The following is a 16,623-nucleotide window of genomic DNA, read 5'->3' as shown; positions in this document are numbered from 1 at the left end:
GGGGGGGGGATATAATTTAAATATAGTTGCTGCTTGGATGTTTTTGGTCAGAACTACAACAAGCAAAAAGTCGCCCTGCTTTCCTCATGATATTCGATTGGCTTCTACTCATTCAATCACGGCATTTATCATGGTTTAAATTGATGGACGAAGACTAGGCCTACATGCTTCTGTGGCTTAGAAGTTTATCTTAATTTATCTCTGTTGAATATCTGAATATAATGGGCATCAAATGTATCAATTAGGCCATGACCCCCCAAAAATGACAACCTTTGCAAGGTTTGAAGGCTTCGACAAGAAATACTTCTGGTGAGATGAATTACTGTGTATAGACACCTGCATGAAACACGCAGTTTAGCATGGCCTATATTTAGCATAATGTATTTACTCATTGGAAAGTCATAGGCTACTAGTCAATTAACAGAGATAATATTAATACCCACCAGCGGTTCGTTCGATTTACTATCTTTACAGTCTTTCTCGCAGCTCATCTGACCAGAGATAAAACGATGGAAATAAAAGTGTAAAAAGTATAATAATAATAATAATCATAACAATAAAAACAACAATAATAATAACATTAATGTAATTTATCTTTCGATGCATCTTAATTAACAACTTAGTGACCTCAATGTCAATTTGAGCAACATGTTTATTTTGATAACCACCTCAATCTTTAACGTCAAGGGCAGCAGAGCTCTTTTGAATTAGCTGGCCCCTAACTCGGGCCTCTACATTATAACAGTGCTTTATTCCCAGTGTAAACCTATAATATAAGGAGTAAATTGGGCAGAGTGAATAGTTTATTTTATTTTATTAAGTATATAGGCTACTTTTATGAACATATGTACATCCACACATTAATGTATCTAATTATCAGTAGGCTATAAAATAGAGGCAAAACGGAACTCCTGAATCTAACCTATACTTTATCCATTAAAGATATTAAAGACCTTGGTTGCTGTTGTTTCGCTCAGGGATGCCACTTACACATAGCCTACACTTCACATAACCACAACGTCTGGAATAATCTTAATATTACTTATAAAACATATTAGGATCTATTAGGATGATTATTATTATATTCGCAACTTATTTATATTGCATAATAAGTGCAGTATTTAGTATAAAACTGACATCAACAGCATTTCACCTAGCCTAAATGTCTTCGCGTGGTAGCTAGCCTACTGCAATGTAGTATCTCACGGTAAGATCTGTAGCATACCTAGAACTGCATTGCAGTAGGCTCGCTGATGCCATTTAAGCCAGGTGAAATGCTGGAATTTCATTTTCATAAAATAACAGTTAATGTCAGATTTATACAAAATATTGCACCTATTATGCAATATAAATAAGTTGCGAATATAATAATAATCATAACAGATCCTAATATGTTTGATATGTAGTATTAAGATTATTCCAGGCGTTGTGATTGTGTGAAGTGTGGGCTATGTCTAAGTGGCATACATGAGCAAAACAACTATTTGGTACATAATTTGGCTTTAATAGCTCTTACCAAATCAAATCAAATTTTATTGGTCACATACACATATTTAGCAGATATTTTTGCGGGTGTAGCGAAATGCTTGTGTTTCTAGCTTACACATTGCAGTAATATCTAACAATTCACAACAATACACATACATTTAAAATGAAAATAGAGAGTACTTTTAGACATTGCAAAATTCGTGTGAATATAAGCCGATAAAATGAGCCTACATTATAGTTTTGAGATTCACAAATTTCAGCATGTATCTCGAATCTGTTGCAATTTTGTTCCAACCACGTCAAGAGAAAGGACTGAAGAAACTGCAGAAAGAGCGACCCCCATTGGACGAAAGTAGCAGTAGTCATAGAATGCACAGTATCCTATGACAAACATTGATGAACAACCTGTTATACAAAATGAAAAAGCTATTGTTCACACTTTTATTATATTGTAAGGAAATTCAAATGATTAGTCGTAGCAATTAAGTATTATGGTTGTAGCAGTTTATAAACCGTTGAGCCACATCATATTGCATTTATTTTTAGGTGCTATATGCCTATCACATTTTGTAATAAAATTTGTTTTGCAGTCAATAAACATTTTTCATTAATAATGTGGATGACATAAAAATGGAAATAAGAAAAATCCAAAATTAAAGGTAAAAAAAGTATGCTCGTAAAAGACTACCTAGATTAGAGGTTAGGTACTATATAACTCAGATATCACTCATAAAACGTAGATCCACTAAACAAAATTTGATTGTCCTTGGTATTTTAAATATAAAGAAAACAATTATTAGAGTTATCATGTTGTATTAAATATAAAGAAATCCCCATAACAACACATACAGTTTAAGTGTCAAATAGCTCATCCAAGAAAATAAAAATAAGAAAATAAAGCCATCACTATCGTGAATAAACACTAGACCCCTAAAACACGTAATTGTATATAGTCTCCCCACTCAACACATGATTTCATGTATCCCACACAATGCATAGATTATTACGTTAAATTGTTAATGGTGTGTTGTTATATATTCATAGGTGTGGATGGGAGAGGTGGCTGAAATGACCCGTGTGTTGCATACAGTAAGATTCATGAAAACGGTTGAAAAAACCTGTACTGATACCGACCACAATGAAATTCTATCGAGATATTTGGTGAGGAAATTTATACATTTACCGAAAGTGAATCAAATGAAGCCAACAACACCGAACTGAATGTCATGCTGATATTTCTTGACGTTAATAAAAAAAAGTATAGGCCAATGGACATTTTGATAGGCTACCTAAAATAACGTAATATGATTCTGGTTGGACTTTTATTTAATACGGTGAAGAATAATTTTTAGTACATTGTATCAATTTCGTGCTAAATTAGATTTAAAAAAATCTGAGGGATTAACATTCATGCAGTATAGTGCAGTGCAATGCTTATACACTGAACGCACATTCTTGTTGTATTCTATAGAATTTTAGTTTTTCATATTTTTTCTGTTTCAACCTGGTCTTAAGCAATATTACTTCTCGCTGAAAAAGGAGGTGGTAAAATCTATGACAGCCACATAGACACTTGCTGCCCAGCTACAGTAAAAATCGGCTACTGTATTCCAGAAATTTGTTGTAAATGTCATCTCTGTGTGGAACACCTGATCATTTTAATTCTATTGGTCAAAGAACACAATCATGTATCCACTTTTCCAATTAAGTGAAACATACAGTATGCTCAATCTAATATAAAATACTGGTAGTTATCATTCTCTGAACAGTCAATGTGATGTATTTTGGATGGGACATATAAACTCACAGCAAAAGATCCTTCAAGGGTAGAATCCACTTAAGTACTTTGGTGTGAGCATACAATTATTAGGATTGATTTGGACAGAAGAGTAGGAATCGCATGGATCATTTAAAAAAGGATGGAAATAAAACACCCAAATGTCTGAATATAACATGTAACATATTGAAGTGTGTATATATTTGTGACCCAGATAGAATCTAACTGATAGTTTCAGTGTCTTCTTAATGCACAATATCTATTCGTTTGATAAATAAATATGTATTTTGACAAAGTCAAAATATCTTTGATACCAAAGAGGTTTTGTAAAACAAGGTAATCACAGTGTTGAAAAGAAAATCATTGGCAACTCTTATGCCATCTTCTTACTGTATCTGGCTGTTGCCATCCTTATCCTTACTGCCTCCATGCACAGCTATTCAATAACCATTGCATGACAGTTTGGAGCTTTGATATATATTAAACTCTTAAATATCTGTAATATAACTGTAAATGCAATAATTACCTTGCCATAACTGGATTTCTGTCTGATGAGGACACTGGTGAAATACCTCTGATACATCTTACCGACTGTAGATAAATGGGCTTCATACTAGATGCTATAATGTCCCAAATGTACACTATGTATATTTCACCATATTCTAATAGAGACTGCTCTCTGAGTCTTCTAATTGGAGTTTAATTTCAGAAAACATTCTTTCATCTTTTCCCCCTCTGATGTGAGTGTGAGGGGTGAGGAGATAGAGAACAACATACAGTATCAGTCTACTGCCAGACCGCTGCATTAGACTGTAAATTACTATAATCATATTCATTTATTTCCATCCAATATGCATGTTTTAATTATCCTGTAATTTACATAGATAAGCAGCATAATGTAAATATTGTAATCTAATGCACAATAGCAGAATCAATGCAATATTGCCCAACCTAACCAAGTGAGTGAGAAGAATCTGAGCCAAATCTAACGTTATAGAGAATCATGCACAAAGATTAGTACATTTGTGTCTGTCACTCACAACAAGCCTGTGATCTGATCAGCCATGGATAGACACAAATCTAATTCCAAATCAATAGCTTCAGAATGAATCATATTAACTAACAATATATATATTCCATAAATAATTGCTTTGAATATGTATCAGAATTACTACACAATACACCCACACAAAATCACAGAATTACCAGCATCAGGTTCAATGGTTTACAAGTGACCAAATAAAGGGTCCCACTTTTGGGAATTGTAATAGCCATACTTCAAAGGGCTTGACCCCACATAAGGGCATGAGGGTCATGCATCAAGTCAAAGAGAGAGCAAATATTTGGGGTGGTGGGATACCTCCCTCAAGCCCGCAAGCCTTCCACCAATTAGTACTGACCTAACATGCCTATGACCTATAGTGAACTATTGTCATGATAGGACTCAATTTAAAATCCAAGTAAGCTTTATCGGAAATGAAGACGATCACGTTTTTACTGGATCTATATTATCAAAATATGAACTCAACTGTTTGGTAAAATGAGGATAGAATGGGAAACAGTAGAACCTGTGTAATAGTTAAGTTATGCTCACAAATACTTAGCCCTATCATCAACTCAACTTGTCCCTGCATGCTATTTAGGGGGGATACATTTTGAAGGTGTCCCCTCAGAAAGGCCAAAGTTTAGGGGTGTAGGCTGACATCAGTCAAAAGATCTACAGAGCAGAGGGAATAGCAAGTGCCCCTTCAATCGACCGGAGATTCATAAGATATAGTTTGATTTACACTGAATTCATTGAATTTGGTCATCAGTGCTCTCTCAAAACATTAAGTGCATAACTACTCTGATGTTTTGCAATGTCATATAAACCAGAAGAAATACATACATAGACAGCACACATAAATACTAATCTTGCCAGGGTCTATGTCTAGTAACCTTTACTATGCAGCCTTCTCTACCATGCAGCTACTACACCACCCTCCACATCAGCTGGTGAGTAAGGAGAACCGGAGGCGAATCTAACACCAACAGTTATTGTCCAAGCAACACAAGTGAGTCAGGAGAGCAGTGTTTGCACTGATGCCATGCCTTATGACCTGCAATGTACAGTATACTGTATCTGTGGAAAGTGTCAGCCGAAATGTCCACTGACTCAATGCAGAGGCTCTCATAGGGATAACGTCTATCTGTATCATCAATACATATATCAACTGTATCATCAATACATATATCATCTGTATCATCGGTGAAGGGAAGACTGGGAGGAAATATGATACTGGAATAAGCACATTCTGGATTCTGTCTACACACATGTTAAAGAAATTCTGACAAGAAATCATGTGTGAATGGGAATACATCAATAACACATCAATGAGGATGTTAAGCGTGAGCTAAAAACAACCTCAACTTGCACTGCTCTGAGCTTGAGTAGACCTATCATGTCACAAGAATTCCATGTGATAGATAACACCTATCAAGTTAAGATTATTAGCTAATAATCGTAACTTGATAGGTAAGGTATAACCTATGTCTCTCCACAGCAATGACACATAGAATGAATCCCATATTTTATGCCTAACAACATAAAATGTGAGAAGGAAATATAAATTCAAAATAATTACATTCTCTATTATCGTTATGCATGGCTCAACATTATACCCATAGAATTGTATTAACTTAATGTAATTGTTGAAAAAACAGAAATGATAACCGATAGCCTGATGCACATGTGGTAGTCTATGCATAATGCATTTTTTTTCTCCCAAATGAAGGGATGCAAAGTAGCCGGCTTTGAGGCCTATATGTGCAACAAGAATAACTAATCAAATAACTATATGAAAGTTTATAAACTTACAGTGTGTTTCCTGGAGAGTTCCTGCAGAGAAAGATGCTTATTCGTTCCCTACCATGAGAAAAAAGACTCGATTCTATCTGCCACCCCTCTTTAATTACAAACAAGCTGAATTTTATGCTAATGAGTAGTGACATCAGTCTCAACAATTTGCGCAGCATAAAGGAAGTGGGCAAGGGGCAAATTCGCCTCTCCTTTCCCATGCAATTTCGACGGTCAAGTTCAAGCACAAAGATTTTTGGGACAATTGTCATTCAAAACACGTATGTGTATAGGAACATATGCAAAATTCATTGAGGGACATAGACCTAAAATATTTTTACCATTTAGGCATTTTGGTAGGGCCAGTCATTTTGCTATAACTAGGCTACTTGTGGAATGTGAAGATGAAATTAAGGTACCTCGAAAATAATCATTAGTCAAATTTGAATCCATGATGTGAAATTTGGCTTAATTTCATTTTCTAATCATCAGTGAAAATTTGAATTCAGAGGGAGGCCTACATTTGAATACAATTTAGATACAATTCTCATCAAATTAAACTGGAATGATATGTAAACATAGAGTAGATAAGTGTTAGGAAATAAAAAGAAACCTTTCTCAATGTATTATTTCTTCTCCAAACATTCCATCTTAAAAAACAACCATCATATTGTAACAAAAATTAGCATTCAGTTTCACTGTCTCAAAATACAGTAGACCTATTATTATATGGTCAGTAAAGTTGGTGGGGTAACAGTGGGGTAACAGTAGAGAAATAACAAAGACAAACACGAGACGATTTAAGATGCAAAGTGTATATACAGTACCTGTACCAGTCAAAAGTTTGGACACATCTACTCATTCAAGGGAATTTCTTTATTTTTACTATTTTCTACATTGTAGAATATTAATTTAATGAAGACATCACAACTATGAAATAACACATATGGAATCATGTAATAACCAAAAGAGTGTTAAACAAATCAAAATACATTTTATATTTTAGATACTTCAAAGTAGCCACCCTTTGCCTTGATGACAGCTCTGAACACTCTTGGCATTCTCTCAACCAGCTTCATGAGGAATGCTTTTCCAACAGTCTTAAAGGAGTTCCCACATATGCTGAGCACTTGTTGGCTGCTTTTCCTTCACTCTGCGGTCCAACTCATGCCAAACCATCTCAATTGGGTTGATGTCGGGTGATTGTGGAGGCCAGGTCATCTGATGCAGCACTCCATCACTCTCCTTCTTGGTCAAATAGTCCTTATTATTGGTGTACTTTAGTAGTGGCTTCTTTGTAGTAATTCAACTATGAAGGCCTGATTCATGCAGTCTCCTCTGAACAGTTGATGTTGAGATGTATCTGTTGCTTGAACTCTGTGAAGCATTTATTTGCGCTGCAATTTCTGAGGCTGGTAACTCTAAAGAACATTATAGCATCATCCTCTGCAGCAGAGGTAAGTCTGGGTCTTCCATTCCTGTGGCGGTCCTCATGAGAGCCAATTTCATCATAGCGCTTGATGGTTTTTGCGACTGCACTTGAAGAAACTTTTAGCAATGCACACCTGTTCATTGAAATGCATTCCAGGTGACTACCTCATGAAACTGGTTGAGAGAATGCCACGAGTGTGCAAAGCTGTCATCAAGGTAAAGGGTGGCTACTTTGAAGAATCTCAAATCTTTTTTTGGTTACTATATGATTCCATATGAGTTATTTCATAGTTTTGATGTCTTCACTACTATTCCACAATGTAGAAAATAGTAAAAAAAAAAAAAAAACTGGAATGAGTAGGTGTGTCCAAACTTTTGACTGGTACTTTATATATTGCAGATCTGCCAGAAAATGGCTTGGAAATTACATTTAAAAAATAATTTATAAATTGTCATTTCGACTTGTTATGAAAAGCTTGAGAGATGTACAGCTCATCTTCTAAATCAGATAATTTGTACAGCAATTCACACACACACACGCACGCACGCACGCACGCACGCACGCACGCACGCACGCACGCACGCACGCACGCACACACACACACACACACACACACACACACACACACACACACACACACACACACACACACACACACACACACACACACACACACACACACACACAAACTTGTCCATGTTGGCCAAAAGAATACCTACGGGATGCTATGAAGACCAAGAGCCACGCACTGTAATATAATTACCTCTGTACATTTCAGTAATTATGCAAGTATACACGTGCACTCATTCATGTAGTCAGAATCCTGAATCGGTATGAGGACAAACTGTAGCAAATGTGCCACACACAGTCATGCCAATCCAATTTGGCTTGGTTCAACTGAATTATCTGCATTTATGTAGCCTAAACCTCTAATCAGGGATATTACGGGATGATCTGAACAAGTGAATATGATGGTTTCATTGAATTTCATCCTATTGCAGGTGTGGCATTGGCCCTTTAGACTTCCTTTTTGTCTCATAAAGTAAGGAGAAAGAATGGAGAACTACTCTAGGCCTAGTGCACGCAATGCAGATGTTTGTTCTTGCTTAGAACCAGTCTAACTCAAATGAGGTGGATGGATGAATGGTCATCCAGGATAACCAAAGGTATATACCTCCATTTGACTATGAATACGTGCCTGAACATGCAGAGATGTTATTACTTAACAATTACAATGTTATTAGGCCTATTTAGACTGAGGGTGGACCACACAAATTATATACAAAATGCTACAGCTATCATAACTGAGACTGTAGCTTGATTTTCTTTCTTCAATCGCATGTTATGCAGAATGATCAGTTGGTATTTTGTTATTGTCTAAATAACTTAAGACACCAGTCTGCATGAGCAATGACGACACCAACAAGAAAGAGAGAATCCATGATCTGTTAAAGTGTGGTAATACAGGACAGGCTTGATTTGGAGGCAAACACTTTCCTGTGCTGCTTGACACATGCCAACTGGTTAATCAATCATCTTTGAAAAGCCATATATCTTGCCACCACCACATCTGGCATTCGGATCATTTTAATTTGTTCAATTCAGTACAGTACAGACGGTGAATGGCGGTGTTATAGGGAGGGGCTGTGCACTGTGCGCAGTGTCTCCACAGGGGCTCTCTCTCTGCATTGTGTTTCCTGTCCATCCCTGTCCGAGGCTCCCCCATGAGATATGGCGGTGTCTGAAATGTCATAGTCATGAATCTCACTCTTCTTTTACATCCCTCTGACAAATCAGTCCCAATCTCCTTGGTTACCATACCAATATCCATGCATCAAACAGAAAGGAGGATGCAGCCTGTGAGTAGAGGGAGAGGTGCAGGAGGTGGGAGGTGGGAGGGTCCACTGACAGGGCCACCGCTGCCACATTTGCATGTATTCAAATTAGGCATGAATAACATCCACGCTGCAAACAAAGACGGGCCAATAGGTTGGCCTCTCTTCCACCAGCCCACAAGCCCACAGTATTCACAGCAGCACACTGGGACAGAGACAGGGAAGTGGTGTGGGAACAGAGAGGCCCCTCAGCAGTGCAGGGGGGAGACACTTGTGGCCCCCAGAATATTAGCATTTCATTTGTGCCCATTTCCCAGTAATTTCTGGACACAGATGGTTAATGTGGCTGAGGAATTACCATTTGTATCAAAGATGGTAGTGATGGAAGTGTTTTTAAGGTGCTATTTTTCTTTTATACTTGACTGTGTCTTCAAAGTGCTATCAGAAAGATGTTATGGATCCAACCATATGTATCCATAGATATTTTTCATTCTAGTCATTTAGCAGACGCTCTTATCTAGAGCGACTTACAGTTGATGCATTGATCTTAAGATAGCTAGGTGAGACAACCACATATCAGTTGTACTAAGTACAGCAAAGTCAGTGGCAGTAGGATAAGACCAGTGCAGGTAATATTATGTGTATTGTGTCGCACAAAATCTTTTAAACACATATAAACCTACAGTAGATTTAGATTTGATCTATACAGCACCCAGTGGAGGCTGCTGAGGGGAGGACCGCTTCTATTAATGGCTGGAATGGAGTCAACCACATGGAAATCACATCTGATCTGTTTGATACCATTCCATTGATTCCATTCAATACATTATGAGCCGTCCTCCCCTCAGCAGCCGCCGCTGACAGCAGCACACTGTGCGTACCATCATATCTAGGTCTACAGGCCAGATAGTCTACCCGCTTTCTCCACAGATTCTACAACACTACTCAATCAAAAACAATTTCGCACTGAATTCTCCAAAGGAAATAGTTAGCATTTTCAAACAAACTGGACAGCCCTTTCAGGATTTACAGGCGAAGAAGTAGGCTTGGTGGTGCATACTTGCATAAGCGAGATGCTACCATCGTTCACAATGCTTTGTTTAATTTAACTCACCATTCTGATTGAAATCACACCCTCTTGTGCACAAATTCTGTGGGCACAACATCCAACACAAATCCAGCTAGAGGGGTGTGGCCAATCAGAAGAATGTGGAAATTTTATAAACTTTTTTAAAGACCTCCACCAAGTGAACGTACATGCTAAATTCAGATTTGAATGCCATTATTTTTGGCTTTTTGGCAAAAGATCTGGGAGGTTTTTCTCTGTGTGCTCCAGTGGCAGAATGGAGGCGACTTCTTTATAGAGGATTATCTGTAATTTCTATGCATGGGCTGGACCTGTGTATCTGTGTATCATGTGCGATCAAGCACACCACACTGGATGTTTAAGAGGCACGTACAAAGGTCCTTGTTGCCAAAATATTACCCCAGCACTGCCTTAGACAAGCTCAGACAATATCTTTAAAACCCTACAGCTAACATCTAATCAAATCACAGATTCTATACCGATTGTCTTTGTCTTTTGTACTGCAATTCATATTTACTGTTTATGTTTAAATGGAGTTGCTAACTATCAGATGTTTGTCCCTTTTTTTGGTTGTTTTTGTGAACTTGGTCAATTAAGTTAAGTCTGCAAGCACTGTAGCACTGTAGCACTGTATCACTGTATCACTGTAGCACTGTAGCACTGTATCACTGTATCACTGTAGCACTGTAGCACTGTATCACTGTAGCACTGTATCACTGTATCACTGTATCACTGTAGCACTGTAGCACTGTATCACTATAGCACTGTATCACTGTATCACTATAGCACTGTAGCACTGTATCCCTGTACCACTGTATCACTGTAGCACTGTAGCACTGTAGCACTGTATCACTGTATCACTGTATGTATCACTGTAGCACTGTAGCACTGTATCACTGTATCACTGTATCACTGTAGCACTGTATCACTATAGCACTGTAGCACTGTAGCACTGTATCACTGTAGCACTGTATCACTGTATCACTGTATTACTGTATTACTGTATCACTGTATTACTGTATCACTGTATCACTGTATTACTGTATTACTGTATCACTGTAGCACTGTATTACTGTATTACTGTAGCACTGTATCACTGTATCACTGTAGCACTGTTTCACTGTATTACTGTAGCACTGTATCACTGTAGCACTGTATTACTGTATCACTGTATCACTGTATCACTGTATCCCTGTATTACTGTAGCACTGTATCACTGTATTACTGTATCACTGTATCACTGTAGCACTGTATCACTGTAGCACTGTAGCACTGTATCCCTGTATCACTGTAGCACTGTAGCACTGTTGCACTGTAGCAATAGAGCCATCATGTGAAAATAGTGTCAGTGTGTTTTACTGCAGCCAGTTTCAAACAAGCAAACATAAAAATAAATTTGTTTGTTGTTGATCTGTCTACTGTCTGTTCCCTTTGAGGTTGAATTCAACACACAAAATACATTACTGCAGTGGCACAACTTAACAACTTAACATGTAATCCAAGATGGCGTAGCAGTCAGATGTCCTTTGTCCTCGTCCTGTCCCGTGTATATATTTTTTATATATTTTTCTTCGCATTTCTTTTTATATATATATTTGTTCTTCTTAAAAACTCAACTTCAAAACACTCTCCTGCAACCTACCTCACCAAATGTGGTGCGGATGTGTTTTTTTTCTCCTCAAAGGTATTATTCACCTCGTATCCGAAATCTAACAACAAAATGCTAGCCAGAAGTTAGCCAGCTCACAAGCTAACGTGAGTAGTTCAGCTAACCACAGCTAGCGCTTATCAGCTATCCTTTAGCTCGGAAAACTATTGCCAGTTTTGTACAACGCGACTCAGACCAGAGCATACCAGACCTATTTTCTCTCCATATCCCCGGATTTTTACCGCAAGCTCTGGACATTTACACCTGGATCTTGCAGCTAACTAGCTGCTATCCGAGTGACTATTGGCTAACATCAATTCCGGAGCAAACACCAATTATCCCGGAGCTAGCCAGCTGAAGAGTTCCATCAGCCACTCCTGGGCTACAATCACCTATCCGGACCCGTTTTACTGCCGATGCGGAGCCCCACCGGGCCTTCACGACTGGGATACCGACGTTATCTGCCCGAGGGAGTTATTCATCTAGCCAGAAGTTAGCCAGCTCACAAGCTAACGTGAGTAGTTCAGCTAACCACAGCTAGCGCTTATCAGCTATCCTTTAGCTCGGAAAACTATTGCCAGTTTTGTACAACGCGACTCAGACCAGAGCATACCAGACCTATTTTCTCTCCATATCCCCGGATTTTTACCGCAAGCTCTGGACATTTACACCTGGATCTTGCAGCTAACTAGCTGCTATCCGAGTGACTATTGGCTAACATCAATTCCGGAGCAAACACCAATTATCCCGGAGCTAGCCAGCTGAAGAGTTCCATCAGCCACTCCTGGGCTACAATCACCTATCCGGACCCGTTTTACTGCCGATGCGGAGCCCCACCGGGCCTTCACGACTGGGATACCGACGTTATCTGCCCGAGGGAGTTATTCAACTGGCCCCTCCATCGCGACGTAACCTGAACGCCCATATGCTAACTGCGGCCCGCTAATCGTTAGCTGTCTTGAGCATATCGGCTGCTATCTGAACAGGTCTATCGAACAATCTTACGCCGCGGGCTAGCTTAGTGGAGGCCTCACTGCTCCATCTACGGCTGCCCCCTGGACACTATGATCACTTGGCTACATAGCTGATGCTTGCTTGACTGTCCATTAATTCACGGTACTCCATTCCGTTTATTTGTGTTTTATCTGTCGGCTCTGTGCTTTAACTCAGGATCTGTGTGTAGTTAATCCGACCCTCTCTGCCTAGCCGTCGCCATTTTTACCTGCTGCTGCTGTGTTAACTGACTAGCTGCTGTTATCTCACCTGTTGTTTTAGCTAGCTCTCCCAATCAAGACCTGCAATCACTTTATGCCTTATTGTATGTCTCCCTCAAATATCAATATGCCTTGCATACTGTTGTTCATGCTAGTTATCATTGTTTTGGTTTGCAATGGACCCCGTAGTTCCACTCTCCGTACCTCCGATACCCCCTTTGTCCCACCCCCCACACATGCGGTGACCTCACCCATTGAGACCAGCATGTCCAGAGATACAACCTCTCTTATCATCACCCAGTGCCTGGGCTTGCCTCCGCTGTACCCACGCCCCACCATACCCCTGTCTGCACATTATGCCCAGAATCTATTCTACCACGCCCATAAATCTGCTCCTTTTATTCTTTGTCCCCAACGCTCTAGGCGACCAGTTTTGATAGCCTTTAGCCGCACCCTCATCCTACTACTCCTCTGTTCCTCGGGTGATGTGGAGGTAAACCCAGGCCCTGCATGTCCCCAGTCACCCTCATTTGTTGACTTCTGTGATCGAAAAAGCCTTGGCCTCATGCATGTCAACATCAGAAGCCTCCTCCCTAAGTTTGCCTTACTCACCGCTTTAGCACACTCTGCCAACCCTGATGTCCTTGCCGTGTCCGAATCCTGGCTTAGGAAGGCCACCAAAAATTCTGAGATTTCCATACCCAACTATAACACTTTCCGTCAAGATAGAACTGCCAAAGGGGGAGGAGTTGCAATCTACTGCAGAGATAGCCTGCAAAGTTCTGTCATACTTTCCAGGTCTATGCCCAAACAGTTCGAACTTCTAATTTTAAAAATTAATCTCTCCAGAAATAAGTCTCTCACTGTTGCCGCCTGCTACCGACCCCCCTCAGCTCCCAGCTGTGCCCTGGACACCATCTGTGAATTGATCGCTCCCCATCTAGCTTCAGAGTTTGTTCTGTTAGGTGACCTAAACTGGGATATGCTTAACACCCCGGCAGTCCTACAATCCAAGCTTGATGCCCTCAATCTCACACAAATCATCAAGGAACCCACCAGGTACAACCCTAAATCCGTAAACATGGGCACCCTAATAGACATTATCCTGACCAACCTGCCCTCCAAATACACCTCTGCTGTCTTCAATCAAGATCTCAGTGATCACTGCCTCATTGCCTGTATCCGCCACGGGTCCGCGGTCAAACGACCACCCCTCATCACTGTCAAACGCTCCCTAAAACACTTCTGCGAGCAGGCCTTTCTAATCGACCTGGCCCGGGTACCCTGGAAGGATATCGACCTCATCCCGTCAGTTGAGGATGCCTGGTCATTCTTTAAATGTTACTTCCTCACCATATTAGACAAGCATGCTCCGTTCAAAAAATGCAGAACCAAGAACAGATATAGCCCTTGGTTCACTCCAGACCTGACTGCCCTCGACCAGCACAAAAACATCCTGTGGCGAACTGCAATAGCATCGAAGAGCCCCCGCGATATGCAACTGTTCAGGGAAGTCAGGAACCAATACACGCAGTCAGTCAGGAAAGCAAAGGCCAGCTTTTTCAAGCAGAAATTTGCATCCTGTAGCTCTAACTCCAAAAAGTTCTGGGATACTGTAAAGTCCATGGAGAACAAGAGCACCTCCTCCCAGCTGCCCACTGCACTGAGGCTAGGTAACACGGTCACCACCGATAAATCCGTGATAATCGAAGACTTCAACAAGCATTTCTCAATGGCTGGCCATGCCTTCCTCCTGGCGACTCCAACCTTGGCCAACAGCCCCGCCCCCTCCGCTGCTACTCGCCCAAGCCTCCCCAGCTTCTCCTTTACCCAAATCCAGATAGCAGATGTTCTGAAAGAGCTGGAAAACCTGGACCCATACAAATCAGCTGGGCTTGACAATCTGGACCCCCTATTTCTGAAACTGTCCGCCGCCATTGTCGCACCCCCTATCACCAGCCTGTTCAACCTCTCCTTCGTATCATCTGAGATCCCCAAGGATTGGAAAGCTGCCGCGGTCATCCCCCTCTTCAAAGGGGGAGACACCCTGGACCCAAACTGTTACAGACCTATATCCATCCTGCCCTGCCTATCTAAGGTCTTCGAAAGCCAAGTCAACAAACAGATCACTGACCATCTCGAATCCCACCGTACCTTCTCCGCTGTGCAATCCGGTTTCCGAGCCGGTCATGGGTGCACCTCAGCCACGCTCAAGGTACTAAACGATATCATAACCGCCATCGATAAAAGACATTACTGTGCAGCCGTCTTCATCGACCTGGCCAAGGCTTTCGACTCTGTCAATCACCATATTCTTATCGGCAGACTCAGTAGCCTCGGTTTTTCTAATGACTGCCTTGCCTGGTTCACCAACTACTTTGCAGACAGAGTTCAGTGTGTCAAATCGGAGGGCATGTTGTCCGGTCCTCTGGCAGTCTCTATGGGGGTACCACAGGGTTCAATTCTCGGGCCGACTCTTTTCTCTGTATACATCAATGATGTTGCTCTTGCTGCGGGCGATTCCCTGATCCACCTCTACGCAGACGACACCATTCTATATACTTCCGGCCCTTCCTTGGACACTGTACTATCTAACCTCCAAACGAGCTTCAATGCCATACAACACTCCTTCCGTGGCCTCCAACTGCTCTTAAACGCTAGTAAAACCAAATGCATGCTTTTCAACCGTTCGCTGCCTGCACCCGCACGCCCGACTAGCATCACCACCCTGGACGGTTCCGACCTAGAATATGTGGACATCTATAAGTACCTAGGTGTCTGGCTAGACTGCAAACTCTCCTTCCAGACTCATATCAAACATCTCCAATCCAAAATCAAAGCAAGAATCGGCTTTCTATTCCGCAACAAAGCCTCCTTCACTCACGCCGCCAAACTTACCCTAGTAAAACTGACTATCCTACCGATCCTCGACTTCGGCGATGTCATCTACAAAATAGCTTCCAATACTCTACTCAGCAAACTGGATGCAGTTTATCACAGTGCCATTCGTTTTGTTACTAAAGCACCTTATACGACCCACCACTGCGACCTGTATGCCCTAGTCGGCTGGCCCTCGCTACATGTTCGTCGTCAGACCCACTGGCTCCAGGTCATCTACAAGGCTATGCTAGGTAAAGTGCCGCCTTATCTCAGTTCACTGGTCACGATGGCTACACCCACCCGCAACACGCGCTCTAGCAGGTGTATCTCACTGATCATCCCTAAAGCCAAAACCTCATTTGGACGCCTTTCCTTCCAGTTCTCTGCTGCCTGCGACTGGAACGAATTGCAAAAATCTCTGAAGTT

General features: G+C 40.8%; 1 long non-coding RNA gene across 1 annotated transcript in view; it reads right to left on the bottom strand.

The window, feature by feature from the left end:
• LOC139539721 (uncharacterized) overlaps window positions 1–6,192 on the bottom strand; it is a 70,319-nt gene extending 64,127 nt beyond the window's left edge. Inside the window, exon 1 of the long non-coding RNA XR_011667988.1 lies at window positions 6,123–6,192. This is a non-coding gene — a long non-coding RNA (uncharacterized lncRNA). The remainder of the gene's footprint in view (window positions 1–6,122) is intronic.
• Between the last annotated feature and the right edge of the window lie 10,431 nt (window positions 6,193–16,623).

Source organism: Salvelinus alpinus, chromosome 15, assembly GCF_045679555.1.
Source record: "Salvelinus alpinus chromosome 15, SLU_Salpinus.1, whole genome shotgun sequence".
Lineage (NCBI taxonomy): Eukaryota > Metazoa > Chordata > Actinopteri > Salmoniformes > Salmonidae > Salvelinus > Salvelinus alpinus.
This window is presented reverse-complemented; position numbering and strand designations above follow the sequence as displayed.